The sequence below is a fragment of the Lagenorhynchus albirostris genome, chromosome 7, assembly GCF_949774975.1.
Source record: "Lagenorhynchus albirostris chromosome 7, mLagAlb1.1, whole genome shotgun sequence".
Taxonomy (NCBI): Eukaryota; Metazoa; Chordata; class Mammalia; order Artiodactyla; family Delphinidae; genus Lagenorhynchus; species Lagenorhynchus albirostris.
Window position 1 is genome coordinate 26891905 of NC_083101.1, and position 19291 is coordinate 26911195.

The 19291-nt window shown below is 40.0% G+C and overlaps 1 long non-coding RNA gene across 1 annotated transcript in view; it reads right to left on the minus strand.

Annotated features, from left to right (window-relative positions):
- Positions 1 to 19291, minus strand: part of LOC132522808 (uncharacterized) — a 292973-nt gene that overhangs the window by 46106 nt on the left and 227576 nt on the right. Inside the window, exon 3 of the long non-coding RNA XR_009541334.1 lies at positions 14811 to 14953. This is a non-coding gene — a long non-coding RNA (uncharacterized LOC132522808). The remainder of the gene's footprint in view (positions 1 to 14810; positions 14954 to 19291) is intronic.

Sequence of the window (19291 nt, forward strand, 5' to 3'; positions counted from 1 at the left end):
AAAAATTAACATGTTAGACTACATAAAATTTTAAATATTTATATCACAAAATAGTCGTAAAAGGCAAGTAACAGTCTTGGAAAAGTATATGCAGAGTATAAAACCAAAGATTAAGATCTAGAACAGTGCTGCCTAGTAGAATTTTCTGTGGTGAGGGAAATGTTAACAATTTGGTATGTATTCTTCTGGATATTTCTCTCTATATTTATATGGATATTCAGGTGGGTACCTATAAGTATGTAGTAATATTATGCTAATAATAATATTGTAAGCAATATTGCTTACTATGTTGTGTACTGTTCTAATGGCTTTTCGTATATTAATTGATTTAATCCTCATAACAACCCTATGAGATAAACACTACTGTTATCCCCATTTTACAGATGAGGAAACTGGGGCACAGACGGGCTTAGTAAATCTTCCAAGGACAGAGAGCTAGCAAGTGTCGGAGACACGACTCAATCTTAGGCCGTCTGGCTTCAACGCCTATACTCTTCAAATTTATACTAAATTTCCTCACATATAATTTTAATTTTCTTGATTGTTTTTAAGGTTGTTGTTTTTGTTAAGCATAAGGTGGATTTTAGTGCACATGTAGCAATATCTGTAGCAATAACAAATGATATTTTTCATTAACAGTCTACCTGGCATATGTCCTCACTAGGACATATATCTCTACTTCATTCTTTTTACTGATATGATATTTCATAGTGTGGATGAGATGTACCATAACTAATTTAACTGCTCTGACATTGTATTAGGGTTTCCAAAGAGCATCACCCAGAGAACACCATTCATAGAAAATACAAAGTGAAAGGCATCTACTGGACATGTGCAGTGCCTTGCCCAAGTGGTCCCGCATTTAAGGATTTCCACTTTTTTCAATAATACAAATGGTGTTGGAATAGACTTTCTTCTCCAGGTCTGTGCCAGTGTCCCCACAAGCCAGATACCCAAAATTGGAATTGTAAAGAAAACAGTATGGATGGTTTAAGTGGTGACAGACACTGCCAGAGTGATTTCAGAAAGACCCTATCATTATTCTCCCACCAAAAGTATAAGAGAGAACTCATTTTCTTCCACCCACACTAAAACATACACTGCCAATATTTATGTTTCTTGTCAATCTGAAGAATGAAAACTGGTACCTGACTTTTGGTTGCTGCAGCATCTTTTCATATGTTCACTGACCTTTAGAATTTCTTCTATTGGTTTATATTATTAATTTATAGGCACATAGTCTACCTCTGCAGTGTCCAATATGGTAGAGACTAGCCACGTGGCTATTTGAATGTAAATTAATTAAAATTAAAGTTAAATATTTAATTCCTCAGTTGCACTAGCCACATTTCAAATGTGTATGTTCTCTGATAGAAAGGAAACAGCAGAGACTGAAGATAAAAGCGAATAAAGCGATAATTAGAAGCTAAAGGGAAGATGGAGAAAGTAATATGATTACAGAAAAATAGCCATAAACATAGACAGCAAGTACTGAAAGGAAACTTGGAGATGATCTGATCCCATAGTTTTCAAATTCTATTTTGTGAAGTCCAGGAATTCTGTACAGATGCACAGATCTATACATTTTAAGATATGTTTCAATGTAATTTAAGGTTGTAAATAAAAACATAGACTCAAATTTCAGCACATCATAGGCCATTGGAATTTTAACTTGTTTTACCATTTTAACTTGTTTTGGGGCAGACCTGAAAAGTTTTCTGGTGTGTGTGTGTGTGTGTGTGTGTGTGTGTGTGTGTGTGTGTGTGTGCGCGTGTGTGTGTGTGTGTTAGAGATTGAGAGAGAGAGAGAGAGAGAGGACAAACTTATGGAAAGTATGTCATTGGGTAGGAAGGTTATAGCTCTATGTGGAAGTTTTTTTAAACAATTCAAGACAATATGTCAACACTCATAACTGTGACCAAAAGCAAGCATGCTACCTTAGCTCACGCACACAATACCCATGCAAGGCAGGTCTCTGCTACATCTGCTTGACACATGCTCCCATCTTCAATGAATAGTCAATAGTGCAATACGAAGGAAATGTCAATATATACGGTCAAAATAATATGTTATGTAGATAGCTTTAAAGCTCATTTTAAATCTTAGAGGCTTCTGGTTTGACTTTTTATTGATAAACTTTCTGCAGATATTGAGTTATTATTTCATTTTTGTATTTATAAACGTTCTCTTTTTTTCAGGAGATGTAAAAAATACTCTTGAAGCAAGAAAGAGTTATCTGGTGAGAAAGAGAATATTAAAAGGGGAAGTCAGATATGTCATATTAGCATGTATTGGTGTATCCACTAATGTTAACCCATTGAGAATCATGTAGGGAATGAAGGCAAGTGCTGACAACTCTCACACAAACGCACTTAAAATTCACACAAGATCAAGAAACTACACGATGGAAGGAAAAACTGGAGGAAGCTATGCTTATGATCATAACATCGTCCCCATCTGCAGCAGGTTTTAGGCAACCAACTACTTCAAAATAGTGTTATGGTCCCTGACAGGTTAGTCCTATCTAAACATAAGACAATGAGCAATAAAGTTAAGTCTTTCTACTTGCTTTTTTCAATGTTAATTGAACAGTTTGAATGCTATCAAATTTGATGCAAATTGCTTGTTAGTGAACATGCACTTTCTCCCATGGCAGAGAATCAGATTCTATGAAGGGAAAGTTTTAAAACCCAGTACTTTTAAACAATCCTACTCAAATGTAAGAGAATGAAACTATTATAAATATATATACAACTGTTTCCATTTTCTGATGATATGTCTAGAGAGGAGTGAAATTTTTTTTTTTTTTTGGTGGTACGTGGGCCTCTCACTGTTGTGGCCTCTCCCGTTGCGGAGCACAGGCTCCGGACGCACAGGCTCAGCGGCCATGGCTCACGGGCCCAGCCGCTCTGCAGCATGTGGGATCTTCCCAGACTGGGGCACAAACCCGCGTCCCCTGCATCGGCAGGCGGACTCTCAACCACTGCGCCACCAGGGAAGCCCAGGAGGGAAATTTTTTTTAATTGATTTTTATTGGAGTATAGTTGATTTACAATGTTGTATTAGTTTCTGCTGAACAGCAAAGTGAATCAGTTATACATATATCCACTCATTTTTTACATTCTATTCCCATATACATCATTACAGAGTACCGAGTAGAGTTCCCTGTGCTATACAGTAGGTCCTTATTAGTTATCTATTTTATATATAGTAGCATGTATATGTCAATCCCAATCTCCCAATTTATCCCTTCCCCTCCCTTTCCCCCCTTGGTAATCATAAGTTTATTTTCTACATCTGTGACTCTATTTCTGTTTTGTAAATAGGTTCATTCGTACCATTTTTTTTAGATTTCACATATAAGTGATACCATATGCTATTTGTCTTTCTCTGTCTGACTTACTTCGCTCAGTATGACAATCTCTAGGTCCATCATGTTGCTGCGGATGGCATTATTTTTTTCTTTTTTATGGCTGAGTAATATCCCATTGTACATATGTACCACATCTTTATGGATAAAGGAGTGAAATTTTTAACACCCCAAATACATGATGGATTAGTGCAGGTTGTCAGTTTTATGAACTATATCATGAATTTTACTAATAATACTGTGGATTTCAGCATATTTCTTATTTTTCTATGTTGGGTTCATGCAGATGAAAACAAAAAAAATGTACCTTACATTGGCCAATGTGTAGTTAACATCTATACAGAAGATGTGAAAGTAATATCTGAGAAGAACTCAGACGTGATGATTCTCTTAAAGTTCAGCACAATGTGTTCAAGCAATCTAAAGACTCTTTAGGGCTTCCCTGGTGGCGCAGTGGTTGAGAATCTGCCTGCCAATGCAGGGGACATGGGTTCCAGCCCTGGTATGGGAAGATCCCACATGCCGCGGAGCAACTAAGCCCGTGAGCCACAACTACTGAGCCTGCGTGTCTGGAGCCTGTGCTCCGACAAGAGAGCCCGCAATAGTGAGAGGCCCGCGCACCGCGATCAAGAGTGGCCCCCGCTCGCCGCAACTAGAGAAAGCCCTCGCACAGAAACGAAGACCCAACACAGCCAAAATAAAAATAAAATAAAATAAAATAATTAAAAAAAAATAAAATAAAGACTCTTTAACAGAACTGTAGAGTCAAACATTAGGTGTTAACTTCTTACAAACATGCAAGCATCTTTCTAAATATTGTTGGATCAAACCATATAAATAATGAATTACATTAAGATACAGCCTTAAAACTGCAATTTTTCAGAGTTATTGGTAATTATATTGGCAGTATATTACAGAATAGCCTTTTCTTTACAGGAGACTTACGTGATAAACTGAAGGCAAGGAGCTAGTACAAATATTTCAAAGATTCTAAGGGAGGAAAAAAATTGTGCTTGTCAGTGAAGGAATTCCATTTATTAAGTAGCTAACAAAAATACAACAGCTTTTCAGAAATCCAGTATTTTCATGCTTATAATTGCAAATGAGGTGTCAGAAAGGGAAATGAAACTTCAAATTTCTACTGAACGGAAAAGTAGATTTTTATAGCCTTGAAAAATGACAGAGGTGTGCTAAGACATGTGAGATTTTTTAAAAATGAAATCACTGAGAAATCTTATATTGTTATCAGATATATTTGAAAAATATTTCCTGCCAGAGACATTTCAACCAGCTAGATAGGAGTGAGTTTACCTACCCTCCCCAAATGAAACACTTACCAAGTAACCTAAGCGAGCAGCTATGAGATAATGTTAGTGACTCAGCCTTGAAATAAAAATATCCTATTGCTTCTCTTTCAGTCTTCCCTGATGGTTAATGGAAGAATAAGCTGAACCATTGAAAACCTGTTATCTTTTGTAAAAATCTTCTCTAAGTGAATCAGCATTTTTGTCCCATAAAACCAAAACAAATCACTGGAATAATTGGATTCTGGCACTAGTTATTATCCATAACTCCCGATTTCAAAATTATGTTTAATGACACATAATTCTGAAATATTTCAGTTGCCTTTACAATAAATAATAAGCATGCATTAAATAAATATGTGTATATATAAATAGATATAAGTGAATACATACTGAAACTAAGAAAATTATACTAAATATTGCTTTTTCTCTTATTATACATTTGGGTTCTTCATGTCATTTTGTTGAAAGGAAATACTGCTAGAAATGAAGCAGAGCTGATTGATTCAACTCCATTTTACAGAAAAGAGATTACAACCAAGGAAGCAATGAGCACCATACTTCTGAGCATGGTCTCTAGGTTCTGACAGATTTGGGCTTAAATCCTGACTCCATCACTTATCTTCTGTGTGCCACTGGCTATATTTCTTAGTTGCTCACCAAGTTTTAGTTTCACCGTTTGTTTGATGAAGGTAATAATAGTATTGACCCCAAGGGTTCTTATTATGGTTACATTCAATGCAGCGAATTCTCTTAAAAAAGAAAACAAAATGAAACATGCCCTGCATGGGAAAGTGATCCAGTATCACCCATAAGTCAATAGTTAAGCCTGGACAAGTTAGTTGTCCTAGTTATAGAGTTCTCTCCATCAGACTAGTCTGCAGTGAACCCAGTGGGAAAGTTCCTTCGGATGAAGACGCATACGGCTTCTTCCTCTGCAAGGAGGGGAAAGAGACAGGAGTCCAGAAATTCTGATCTGGAAGGTGGACAATGGCCAGAAAGATGTCTTAAGTGGTGGTTAGTTTTTCTGTTGAAAATGTGGGTTTTGAGTGGCATCAGAAAAGGTGGAAAAAGTCTTTGTAGCAGAGAGTATGAGATTAATAAAATTTATTGAGCTGCAGTTTTGACTAAGTTTGGAGACTTTGGAAGAATATGAAGCTTTGAATTCCAGTAGAATTGCTGCAAACTCAAGATTTGCTACATAGCAAATGTGTGGTTTTGGCAAGTCTTTAATATCGCCATACCTTTCTGCTGAGGTTACTGTGGCAATTATATTAGATAACATTAGGTGAAATTCCAGGCCTGTTGCTGAGGCCCGCAGCACAGAAAACAGACATGTGGCCCAGATCCTCCTAGCCTGTGGGCTCCTTGAGACGGGGAAGAGCGTCAGACTCAACGTTTGTTGAACGTTGAACAAACCCTGAACTCTCGTTTCTTATACTCCTTGATCTGAATATTTGACGTTTGTTCTGCTAGTGGTAGCCCAATTTATTAAGACTTCTTCCTTCATCTTTCGGGCTATGTTACTACCCTCAGCCTCTGGTCCCTGGAAATAAAATGGGAATGATAACCACTTTGTACAGGTATTACGTGATTTAGCAGTAATTCATGTAAAGGCTTCAGCACAGTCCCAGCACAAAGACACAAATTCAAGTTCCGATATTTATTATTTTCTAAGTGTCCTCCCCTGTGAAATGGGATAATAATGCAGTTTTCCTGAAGTCTAAATGAAATTTTTAGATGTGAAAAGACTTTTCAAATTAAAAAGTGCTAAATGAATGTTGATTAACATCTTCAATAGAGAAGAGCTAATTTAGGTATCTTCGATTAAAGACAAAACAAACATTAAGTGCTAGAGCTTGAAGTTTTCCCACTAAGTTCTCAAACTGAAGGATATTCTTCCTATTAATGTGTTGGTTAAATGTGGTCTCTCCACCTGCATTCTTGAAATCATTCCCTCTACCCTTTCCAGGAAATTTGCTCTATCAGTCAATGAATTGCCGCCTCTATAAGATCAAACTGCAGCTAGTAGCTTGCACAGTTAACAAATCAGTGCTTGAAAAAAAATTGGCTAGAGGACTCCACTTTCCAAGGATGCTATAGAGGAAATGCCTGTGTTGGGTGGAAGACAGGACTAAAGCGATAGGAATGTTGAATTGGAAAGGGTTTATATTCCAGTTCTTACCACAGCAAGTGGATATGTATCTGCTTCTGCTCAAGCATTTCTAGCCATTTGAGTTTCAGGGCACCTTCATTTTTAGAAAGCTCTTTAGATGGCATTAAATGCTACCTCTCCTTGGGCCACATTCTCTCCTCTGGAGCCATCAAAACCAGCCTCTTGCATCTTCAATGTGAGGCTGTCAAATATTTAGAGAAAGAGGTCAAGCTTTTCATCTTTGGAGCATGTTATTCATCAGCACACAAGGGAGCTTGAGGGAAGGGTGGTCAGTGGGTTTGAGGAGCATCTCAGACAGGGTTGGGCAAACCCTCTTTAACCACAGTCTATATCTTGATTGGCCACATCAGATCCAAAGAAGCCACAGGATGTCACTAAACCACCCAAATCTGCCCCTTCTCTTGAAATTCTCTTGATCTTAGTCATACTTTTGGACTCCTCTCATTTTCTATAGCATATTAAGTAGCACTTCGGTAAAAGACATGCTTTATGTGGGAAGAAACCTCTTACATATTGCATAGCTACAGGGATTATGATTCCATCTCATTTTTCCCCTCTCAGGCTCAAGTGTCTTTTTGTCAACCTTTTGGTATTCATCTCCAATCCCTTCTCCTTCCTCATTTTCTCACTGTATAATTTCTTCCTTCCTTTCTAATAAGCCATTTGAGAGGTTCCCAAACCATTTTACCTTTTCCTCAAACAGGGTGACAAAATGGCATGGAATATACACATAGTCAGGATGGCCTCAGGCAGGAAGAAGATTATAAGGGGACAGTAGAACCTCTCAACTTCCATGCCTCTCGATGATGGGAAGGCTATGGTTAGATTCTGCAGTGAACCACAATTCTGTTGTCTAACTCCAGGTACTTCTAACTAGCTGCTACTTATAAGTAGACTATGGTTTCCTGTTACATTTAAGCCAGTGCATCTATTCTTATTTCTTCATCTCACTGTTAGTTGCTTAGTCACTCATTCAATGAATAAAATATCAGTCATTTCCATAAGTCTCTGCGGACCTGGTTTCAGATATTCAGCAAGACACTGGCCTAGTCTGCTAGGATTTCTCATTAGTATTTGTAAACTGGTAGCAAAAACACGCATCATGTGAATGAGCTGTTATTAAATATTTTATATACGTCATGAAGATCCTTATGACACTTCTATGATGTATGCAGAAGAGAGATATTATTAATAATTATCATTCTAAAGATGTAGGAACCAAAGTTCTGGAAGATTGTTTGCCTGGATAGATTGTAATGTGGCGGGGTTAAGACCCCAATGCGGGTCTTCAGACCCACAGTCTCACTTTATTTACCTCACACTGTACTACTTGTGCTACTCCTTCCCAAAAAGAAAAAAAAAAAAAAAACGCACCATGGAAAATATTATTACGTACAAAAAGTTTCTCCTTAATTCTTCACCCTTGGCTTAAAAAAAGTAACACCATGAAATCTCCCCAGAATACTTTAGTCTGAAGTTCTGTCTCTTCTTCTAAAACCAATGTATTGTACACCCTCTTTGACTTTAACTCAAGTTCATTCATCCACTGTGCTTTCGAGCGTCTTTCTTGTACCAAAGTGCCAAGCATTGGGAATTCAAAGTTGAGTAAGAGATGGTCCTTGCTTTTGAAGAGTTCACTGTGCAGTACAGGGCATAGGGAACTCTTTTAAATAGTACAAAAATAATGATGCTTATAACAATAACGGCTAACATTTATTGAGTACTTACTATGTGCCAGACACTTATAAGCACTTTACACATATGGTTAAAAAATGCACAGTGTAATATGATTTATATTTTCTTATGAATACATATTACTTGCCCAGCTGGTATGCAAACTCTTTGAGAACAAGAGCCTTCCTTCTCAGTGTTTTGCTTACATTATATATGTCCTCAGTTAAACCAAAATGAACCAGTTTATGGTAGCAACCTGGGAATTATAAACTAAACTGGAATACAATAAAAACTTTCCTACCTGTTTTAATGACAGCTGTTGCCAAGGGACACAGATATTATTAGAAATCATTTTGACTAGGTTGAAAGGGGACCACAAAAGGACAAGGTTTAATAGCACATGAACTGGATGATAGCTGTAAATACATTAAAAAGTTTGAAAATTGTTAGGATATGAAACACAATGTTTCACAGATCAAAAGTATACCTGGAGAATTAACCTTACAAGGGAAGGAGTAACAGATGAAAACAAGGGACTGGGGTATACAAGTCCTAGCTAGCTTATAAAGCAGTAAAGAATACAAATCTCAGTGGTTCAAGACAACAGTTCTCAACCAGCAGTAATTTTCTCCATAGGGGACATCTAATGATGTCTGGCCACAGTTTGGGTGTCACAACTTGGGGAGGGGTGAAACTGATAGCTGGTAAGTAGAGATCAGGGATACCACTCAATAGCCTTTAGTGCACCTGAGAGCTTTCCTCTCCACCCCCAAGAAAGGATTACTCAGCCACAATGTCACTAGCACTGAGTCAGAGAAACTCCGGATTAAAATAACAAAGGATCATTGCTCACTCCTACAACATGTCCACCATGGAGGAACTTAGAACTCTGCTCTGGGATCATCGTCATCCTCAGTCCAGGATTCAGGCTAACAGAATAACATGGCTGAGAGAAGAGAGAGCTTTGGTATTTCTCACAGTGGCAATTAGATCATCCAGCTCTGAAAGGCCATGCATCACTACCGCTCAAACTCATTGGCCAGAACCAATCACATGGTCCCACCCAAGCCAAAGGAGCCAGGAAGTGCAATTCTGAATCTAATCACACAGTCCCACCCAAGCCAAAGGAGCCAGGAAGTGCAATTCTGAATCTAATCACACAGTCCCACCCAAGCCAAAGGAGCCAGGAAGTGCAATTCTGAAACTAATCACACAGTCCCACCCAAGCCAAAGGAGCCAGGAAGTGCAATTCTGAATCTAATCACACAGTCCCACCCAAGCCAAAGGAGCCAGGAAGTGCAATTCTGCTGTTTGCCCCAAACAGGGGAGAACTCGTATATATGATGAATAGCACAAATGTATAGTATGAGGGATGGAGGGCAGGAAATAAGAATAGTATTGGGCAGAATTATCACTGTTCTAATCAGTTTGAAGTTCTGAAGTCAATGCAGTTTCCACTTTCAGAAAATCCTTACAGAGGAGGAAGTAGTATGTTCACAACAAGTGTAATTCAGAGATTCTTCAGCTGGAAATGGTTAGAAACAATGCCTACCTCTTAATGTTATGTGAAAGCATAACCTCTCAATATGTGAAAGCAATTGACATGGTGCTTAATTTCTAAGAAATACTCTTTAAATAATTTCCTCCCCTCTTTCCTTTGCAGAGTGGAGAGAAGGGCAAGAATGTAGCTGAAGAATAAATCTATCAAAAATGGGCAACTTCTTTTGCATTAGGGAAGAGAAGAAAACACTGTGTTATGTACGATAGCTGAGGCCTTTGCTCCTTCTTGCCAGGATTGCATCAATTACCTTATGGATTCCATAACTCCACTCTCAGTCCTTTCCTCTTCTCCCTCCCTCCTTGACTTCAAAACTGTAAGTCAGTCCTCATTGTTTCCTTAACGAAAACCCTTCAGTGGCTTCTTATGACCCTCACTAGAAAACTCTAATTCCTTAGCACGGCATCCTTCCCTTTATGACTTTGTCTGCCCAACTCTCCATCCTCATCTTTCTCCCTGTTGCCCAACGATTTATATTTTCTCAAACACAATGCTGTTATCCATGTTTCATGCCTTCTTGCAAACTGACTTCTTCTATACGTTGGCTTGGCAAACCGTGCTTTGCCCACAAAAAGATCTCAACCCTCACTGTCCTCAGGAACATATTCTCTGAGTCTTCCCACCCCCATACTCATTTCTATGATAGCATTTATTAAGTTACATTATTTGACTGTCTAATTGCCTGTCTCCCCCATTCTATGTAAACCGCTTTTACCAGGGGCTGCATTTCATGTCTATAGCCACAGGATCTAGCCCAGGACCTGACATAGAATGGGAGCTCCACAAGTGGTTTTTGAATGAATCATTAAGATATAAATTTCATTTTGCTATGTCTTCATAATGATCATTTTAGCACATGCATATTATCCAGCCAAGATGATATCAAACTTTTCAAAACCTTAAAACAAGGTAATATTTTCCTTTAATAAATTAGGAAAAAATATTTGTATAAAGAAGAAAAGTGTCAATCCTCAGATATTTCCTGCAGCATTATATAAAAGCAAGATTATCACCTTCTTTTCTCAGCAGTAGCTCTTCGGAAGGGACTGAATAAGGTATCAATGACTGAATAAAGTTAGATAAGTAAGTAAGAAAGGGGATTCACCTTTTCTGTTCCTAGGTGTTTCCAACTCTTGCACCACAAATTCTACTTTTATTATCTGTCCTAGAATGGTCAGACTTGGACTTGAATCTCAAGTTTGCCTGGATCATTACCTCTGAAGACTCTTTTAGGAAACAAGGGATTCTAAGCAGAGCAGACAGGAAGATATCACAATTCTTAAAAAGCCAAGAACAGAGGCAAGTGAAGGATAATCTGAAGGATGAGAGCAGCAAAGATGGTGAAAGGCAGCGAGTGACGGTAGCAGAGAGGTGGGGACAAATGGCCTTGAAATGTATGGGGATTAGGACACACTGAAGAAATGGAAAAGAAGGCCAGTGGGACTGAAGCTCATAGGATAAGGGGGACGGTGGTGGACCAGGCTGGAGATACTGCTGGGGCCAGGCAGGGCCAATCTTGTGAGTATGTTAGGTGTACAAAACAACAAAGGTGAATACTTGCTTCACGCTGCTTTGCAGTTAATTTTCTGGTCCTTCCAGAGGACCTTCTCCCCTGATACCAGAGGGTACATGGATGGAAAATGTGAAGCACTGGCTTATCACATATCTTGCAAAGTCAACTGTACTGGCCCTAATTTGCAGATGAGGAAACTGAGGCACAGAGGGGAGAAGTCAACAAGGCAGTTTACGCTGTAATCAACAGACAGGATTTCAACTTTTGTCTATTGGACCCCATCCTGTGGCGAGACTTTAGAAGCCAACTTTGCCTCCTCCATGATTTACCTGTGACCAGTCAGGGCTATGTATACGCATTCTGTGGGCAATAGTTTCCATTTTTATTGTTTTTTAAAATTGACCTCAACGTGATTTCCTTTAGGCCCAGCCTCTTTGTGGAATCTCTAATCTGGGATCAAAGCAGGTTTACATGGTTGTCTTAAAATGATCTCCTTCTGTCACCCCACCAGTCACAGGTACATTCAGCACTCAAAGGTAGTCAGCTTTCCTTTGGCTCCTCTGAGATGTGAATCACTTGTCCACACCAGTTACATTTTGCTTAGTAAATTCATTGCTCTATCCTCAACAGGTTATTCTCATCCTACCTCACTTTTCTGGAATTTATAGGAAACTCAGAATTTGTCAGAGTTGAAATTGACTCACTGCAACTTCTCACTCGAAGAGATTTCGTTCAAATAAATCCTCGATGTGTTCAAGATCTTAACGAATCAGCACATTCACGAATATCGCTCTAATATAATTTCTCCCAGAAAAAGAAATAATGAAATACTGAAACAGTTAAGTTGTGCCTTGATGATTTACTTAATGAGCAGTATTTGCCCGGGGTAGAGTACTGCCTGAAGTGGAATCAGAAATATCTTTTTCTCGATGCTGTACAGAGCGTATGGGGGACTCGTTTATGTCATGGAACCCGAGCACTGCCAAATGTGACATTCCATTCCTTAATGAATCCAAGGGTTCAGCTTTCTGGCAAGGGACTATCACTTTCTTAGGCTTCTTATTTTCTATTCCCTTTCAGCACCAGCTCTTGCAATTGATGTTCTTCTCTTCTTTAGTTTTTTCACAAAGAAATGCAATTTATCACATTATGAGAATTGCTAAATTCTCGTCAAGGAGTGTGAAACCACAAAACCGATTAAGACACAAAAGCTGGACGGTTGGCTAGGTTCGGAGACAGAGTGGCGTGGTCGAAACGCGAGCTTTGAAAACCCATGTGATTTAACGTGCTCTTGCAGCAAAATGATAGATCGCACCATATCCTGGCCCTGCGAGGTCCCTTGTGAATAGCTGAATTCATGGATACCAAATTCACAAATGCTAATGGTCTCCTCTGTTCCCGTAAGTTTTCACCTAACTTGTGTTTTGCTTTTTATGTAATAATATCCAAAGTCCTAAGTCCTTTGTGTATACTCAGTCGGCTCTGGGTCTCTCTTTGAGCTTCTGCCTTTGACTGTGAACTTGCCACACGACTTTAGTCAATTCATCATTGACACTGACCTTACTTAGCACCCCAAAAGTCCCCATAGCCATTTCTGATTATTCTGTTCATCTGTTTCTACCAAACAGATTTTATCTGACAGAGGATATAAAGAAAAACCTAGATTGTCTAAGGATCTAGGTTATATTACTCTGGGTGAAACAAATGCTCACTAAAATAAACATTTTGAATTTTTTCAAGTGAGTCACAAATTCAATGAACTATTATATATTCATGGAAATTATGAATAAATAGTGATATAGGGAAATGATTGTGATGTAGCATTAAGTGACAAAACAAGATACAAAATGACAAGTATAGTGAAATTTCAATGGTGTCAAAAAAGTATCCTAAAAATACTAAATTTCAATATACCAACAAATAGTAATCATAGCTGGGTATGTGAATAACTTAAATTTTCCATTTATAGTACCTCAGATCTTCAATTTTTTTACAGTCCCTAAAAAAGACTATTCAACAGCTCAGTAGTACCTATGAAGTACCTTAGTCTTAGAAGAATTGTAGACCAGCTCTTTAAAACACTGCTCAAATTCCTCCACAGTTTCAGAGGCTAAAAATCAGGGCCAGCAACTTGAGGAATTTAATAAAGAACAAGAAACAAATCCCAACTTCAATTCCCCTGCAAATATGACAGGATTTTAAAATGTGCCTGGAAAACTGCATCTGGGGTTTTGCCAATCCCGTAACGTTTGGGACGTTTGCTGAACCCAAAACACAGCCGGGCCCACCCATCCATAATTAAAGCCCTCCCCCCAGATGAATTCATTGCTTTGTGGCACCATCTGTCTCATTCCCTTATTTACATAATAGGGAACCCTGCTCCGACTGCAGCAAATGAGAAGCGACAAAAGAATGGCGAGTGAAGATGAAATGTATACATGTATACATCAGATTATGTATAATATGGTCAAATCCTTCCAATTTAAAATTTTTTTAAAAATTCCAAAACCCATCACAATTTTCACTTGGGCCTCTTTCCAGCTCCCGGAACCTCCTTCCTCCTTCTGCTGTATCTGCAGCTCTCACTAATATGGCTTGTTTCACTCAAGGAGTTCATTTGTCACGTTTTATTTTATTAAATACTTTATTTTCCTCTTGTGGACCCATTAAAATGCCAGTTCGAGAAAATGACATAAATCAGTTGTGTTTGGTAGTCACTAAGGATGCAGAGGAGAAATAAGTAGTTTCATATTAACTTGAAATTTAAAAAGAAAACAAAAATTGTCCCCCATGTACAGCTTCCTTGAATCCTCATTCTCCTCTTGCCTGTCTCCTGGGAAGTTCCTGTCCTAATAACGGGAGCATGAGCATTGGATCTGTTCAAAGACAGACAAAGGGCTGATTTTTGAATATTCAGCAGTCACTCTAATCCCATGTTTTGTGTCCCTTCCTGCAGGCTGGGGCAGGGACACCCTTCCAGTGCCCAAGGCAGCCGCAGGATTCCTATCTGGGCTCTGCCACTAACTCTCAGCAAATCCACATCTGAGAACTTCAAATTCACCGTCAGTGCTCTGCTGCCCTGTAAATGCCTGCCTGGAAGCTGAGATGATGCTGTTCTCTATGGGTCTAGAGTCCCCCCCTTTCCAAGCCCCCAGACACAGAAGCAACTGGGTGGAGCGTTCGGGTGCCTGAGTTCCTTCAGCTTCGGTACTCACCTTTCGCCAGGACTGAGCACCATCAGACCAGAGGGAGAAAGACGCCAAGGCTTAGAGGTGTGTATTATCTTCTGCACCAAGCTGAGCTCTTCTGCAGTCAGGGGTTAGGAGGGAGCCTCCTAGGCCCAGCACTGACAGCCCACCTGTGGAAGCAGCCACACTTCAGGTTAAAACGTGAGAGGCTAGAGCAGAGTTCCCTGTGCTATAGAGTAGGTCCTTGTTGGTTACCTATTTTAAATAAAGCAGTGTGTACGTGTCAACCCCAAACTCCCAATACATCCCTCCCTCTGCTCAATATTCTGTAATAACCTAAATGGGAAAAGAATTTGAAAAAGAATAGATACATGTATATATATAACTGAATCACTTTGCTGTACACCTGAAACTGACACGACATTGTTAATCAACTATACTTCACTATAAAATAAAAACTTAAAAAAAAGAAAAGATAAAAAAATGAAATAAAATTCTATGCAAAGTTTAAAAAAGAATGTGAGAGGTTACTGCTGGGAACAGTGGCTTTATCAGCATAGAGGGCTTGGGAATCCAGCTGATCTACAGAAAATGGATTCCTCAGCCCCTCTCCACGTCTCTCAGTCAGAATTTCCAGGGATGGGGTAGAGGAATCAATGTATTTATTATGTTCCCAGGTAATTCTGATTCATAGCCCAGGTTTGGGCCCTATTGGTTTCCATAACTCTTGTTGTGATAAAAGGAAGATTAGCATATCTTCAGAAGAAACAATTTCTTAGTTTTAAACTCCAGAAGGAATCTGCCACATGTGTGTCTTTATCCAGGGCTTACTGATCAGCGGAACAAGTAAAGCTAGCAGCAATTTTATTCCTCAGATGCAGAAATGTTCACGTGGACACATCTTACACCCACCTGCGATCAACCTGAGGCCAGAACCCTAGGCATTTCCCTGGTAAAAGCGTTTCAGCCCCGGCTATACTGATGAGGTTCAGGCTGGGCTTCTAATCTATGCCTGGCAACCCACTGAGGCTAAGAGCAGCCTCAACAAAGAGGCCAAACCCACCCCCACCCCAACCCCACATTCTCATCTGGAGGCTGAAACCTCCTTCCAAAAAAAAAAGATGAGTACAATGACGATAGAATTTTTCAATATAGGCAACTTGGATTTTCTCAATCATATACGATGTATGAGATAAAAATAGCTTCAGAAAACATTACAATATTTACAGTGATGTAGAACACAGCCCAAACACAACCTCTGTCCTTGCCTTGCAAATGCAGCTTGAAGGCAAGTCGGTTAGACTTCTTTTCCAACCAGGTACCCTCTGCTAAACCCCTTCCGTCTACATGGGAAAAGCTGCCGCTGCTGTTGTAAACGGTAAATAAGTGAATTAGCAAAGAGTGTATGGCAGTGGGGACACTTGGCTCGGACCTCTGGGCCTTCCATTTACCAACTGCACAACCTTGAAACGTTAGCTGAACCTGATCGTCATCTGTAACATGGAATAATAGGGGCCTATCTGACAGGGTTGGAGGATCAATCAGACAAAGGACATGAAAGGTCTAAGTAAGCAGTAAAAACAAGGGGTGGATTATAAGACATGGTGTGTGTTCTACTGAGCTGGAAGTTTAGGAGAGGAGATGATAATAACTTGGAAAAGTAAGTGAAATTCAAGTGATTGCGAAAGCCCAAATGTGGAAGGGATCTATCTGGCCTAGAGATGGTAAGGCACTTTTCTTCACAAAGAAGATTCGAACTGAATCTTTAGGGGTGGGTGGAAGTCTTCTAGGAGGACAAAGGGAGGCAGTATAGCACAGGTGAGGGGAAAAAAATGGATGCCCATTTCCGGAAATAGCCATGTCAGTTGACATGACTGGTTCATAAGGTGCATTTTGAGGGATAGGAATTACAGAAGTAGGAGGTAGGGAGCCTCTAATTAGGCTTTTGTTGCTTTGTGCTGAAAGGGAAGGCCTTTCTGTTGAACACACTGAAGGACCAATGGAGGCTTTATAAAGGAGAGTGACATGAATAGATTTGGGTGTAGAAAGGTCACTCCGGAAATGCTGATTAAGATGGACAGGAGCAGAGTGAGACAGGAGGCACGAAGGCCGCAGCTGGAGGGGGTGTTGCAGGAATCCTGGTAAGGAGAGACAGACGCAGCAGTGATGGAGTGGACATTACTTATATGAAAGATGCTAAGAAGGCAAGAAAGGCAGGACTCAGTAATTGATCGGTTGCGGCAGATAAAGGGGAATAAGAAATCAAGGCTGTCTCCCAGCTCACAAATGCAGGTGAGTGAGTAAATGATTTGCACACTGACCAAGAGAGAGAGAAAAGAAGATGAGCAAATTTAAGAATAAGCTGATGTGGGAGATCGTGAATTTGCTTTGAGAGATGTTGAGTTGAAAACTACCTGTGAAAATCCAGAAGGGAAAGTCCAGGAACTATGGAAATGAACATCTCTAATTTATGGGGGGAAAAACTCGGGAAGACAATCTCATGATGTGGAAGCTAAGAGTAGTTACTTGATGGCAGGAGGTTCTTAGAAGAAGTCTTCTAATAGCAAATACAGTGGTTATTTTCAGAAATTGAACTGCTTGGAGGATTGTGTTTCTTCCTCCACGAGCCCAGCTCTGGGTTCAGAGCCACACAACCAACAGTGCTCAACCATATTCTTGAGGCTCTAAACAAAACTCAAGGACTTTTCAGCTGTGCCACGTCCAAGGTGAGATAACCCTGGACAATGGTGAAGGGAACAGACATAGTCAAATGAGACAGTGTACATGAAATTGCTTTGAAGTCCCTCAAGAAACAGCAGTGTTTTCTCTCTTTCCTCGTTTCCTCACAGAGGGGCAGCCCACAGCGATACGATCATGCCTGGCACGTTATCTGACAGACAGTAGTTATGCAGTTAATGCTTCGTGAATAAACTGCCGAAGGTAGGTACATGTTCATCAAACAGAATAAACATTCCAATGGAACTGGAGGAGGCTGGAAGAAGTTCGGGTTCCCCCCCACCCCCAGGTAGAAGTGATGCCCAAAGTGGGTACATTCAGATCTTAGTCAATGGTGGCATTTCACCCTGGCCACATCTCAAGGGAACCATTAGGGGGGTGGAAAGTGGGAAACTGAAATTTTCTTTCTTTCAAGGAGGAAATGAAAAGTTCCAAGAAGGGATGAGTGGGTGCGGCTGCTTTTTAAACAGCGGTGAAATGCTACATCAGGTCATAAACCTGCGGTAGAGTTTAGTGACTGTGTTTAAATGGATGAGTCTCATTGCCTTATGAGATCCGGAAAAGCCATAAAAATTCATGGCCTACTTGTGGCTGAGCTCTAATAAAGGAATAATCGGTGCTTTAAGCGAGGGGTAATGGGAGGTACAGTGGGAGATTTACTGGAGCAATAAGGGCTGCAGAGAGAGAGTAGGTTTTTCATCCCAATTACACTGACAGACAACAGTGCGAGACTTCCCTGACACACACTTGCAATCCTGTTCTGTTAAGTGACAAGATGGGGTCCTTAGTTCTTCCTTCTCCTGCACTTGCAGGAATCAAGCCTTGGAGTTTTACTCAGGGCTCCTGTCATCAAGGTCAATAAATCTGCACTGGGGTTCCCATTAGAGATCACTTGGTGTGGTGGAAAGAACTTGCAATGTGGATAAGGGAGAACTTTAGTTTTAAACCCAGCTCTGTCACTTACTAGATGGTTTTCTTATTGACCCTAATGATTCCTTCCCAATTATTCCTTCCTGTCCATTGCCATGGGACTTGGGATGTCTATCTATGGGAGAAGCCCTCACTCCTATCACCTGGACTTCAAGCTTGGCCGTATGACTTGCTTTGGCCAATGGAATGTGAGTTGAAGTAATGTATGCCACAGTCCAAAGGAACTTTAAGAGCCTTTGGGAGGGGAGCCATTGCCCTTTTCTCTCTGTCATGGTAATAATATACCCCAAATCAGGATTGTTTTTTAGTCCGGGTTCTGGAATAAAGAAGACCCATAGGGCAGAGCCAGAGCTGCCCTTGGACACTGCACTAGGAATGCAATATGATTGAGAATTAAAGGCTTGTTGTTCCAAGACATTGAGACATTGGGGTTGTTTGTTACCTCAGTATAATATAGTGAAAGCTGACTGACACACAGAGTGATTTTGGGAAAAGCTCTTAACCTGACTGAGCACTATTTTCCCTAAAATGATGACAATACACTCACTTTTATGTTTGGGTGGCCATCAAATGAGATTCTTGCCCCACGTAGGACAGAGAAGATGTACCATTAATGGTGGTTTTTGTTATTCTAATTTGCTACTCAATTAGAGAAGTAAGAGAGGCTAAGTTGCTTTTTCAACAGGTGTGCTTCTGGTTAGCTATGTTTCAGTGACTTGTTGCTGTGGAGTCCCTGTGCCAATGTGGCAATCAGTGGCAAACTGGACATTTATGACACCCTTCTTCCAGGACTAGGGCAAAAGAGTTTCTCAGATCTTTTCATTACAGCCTTCACAAGCTGT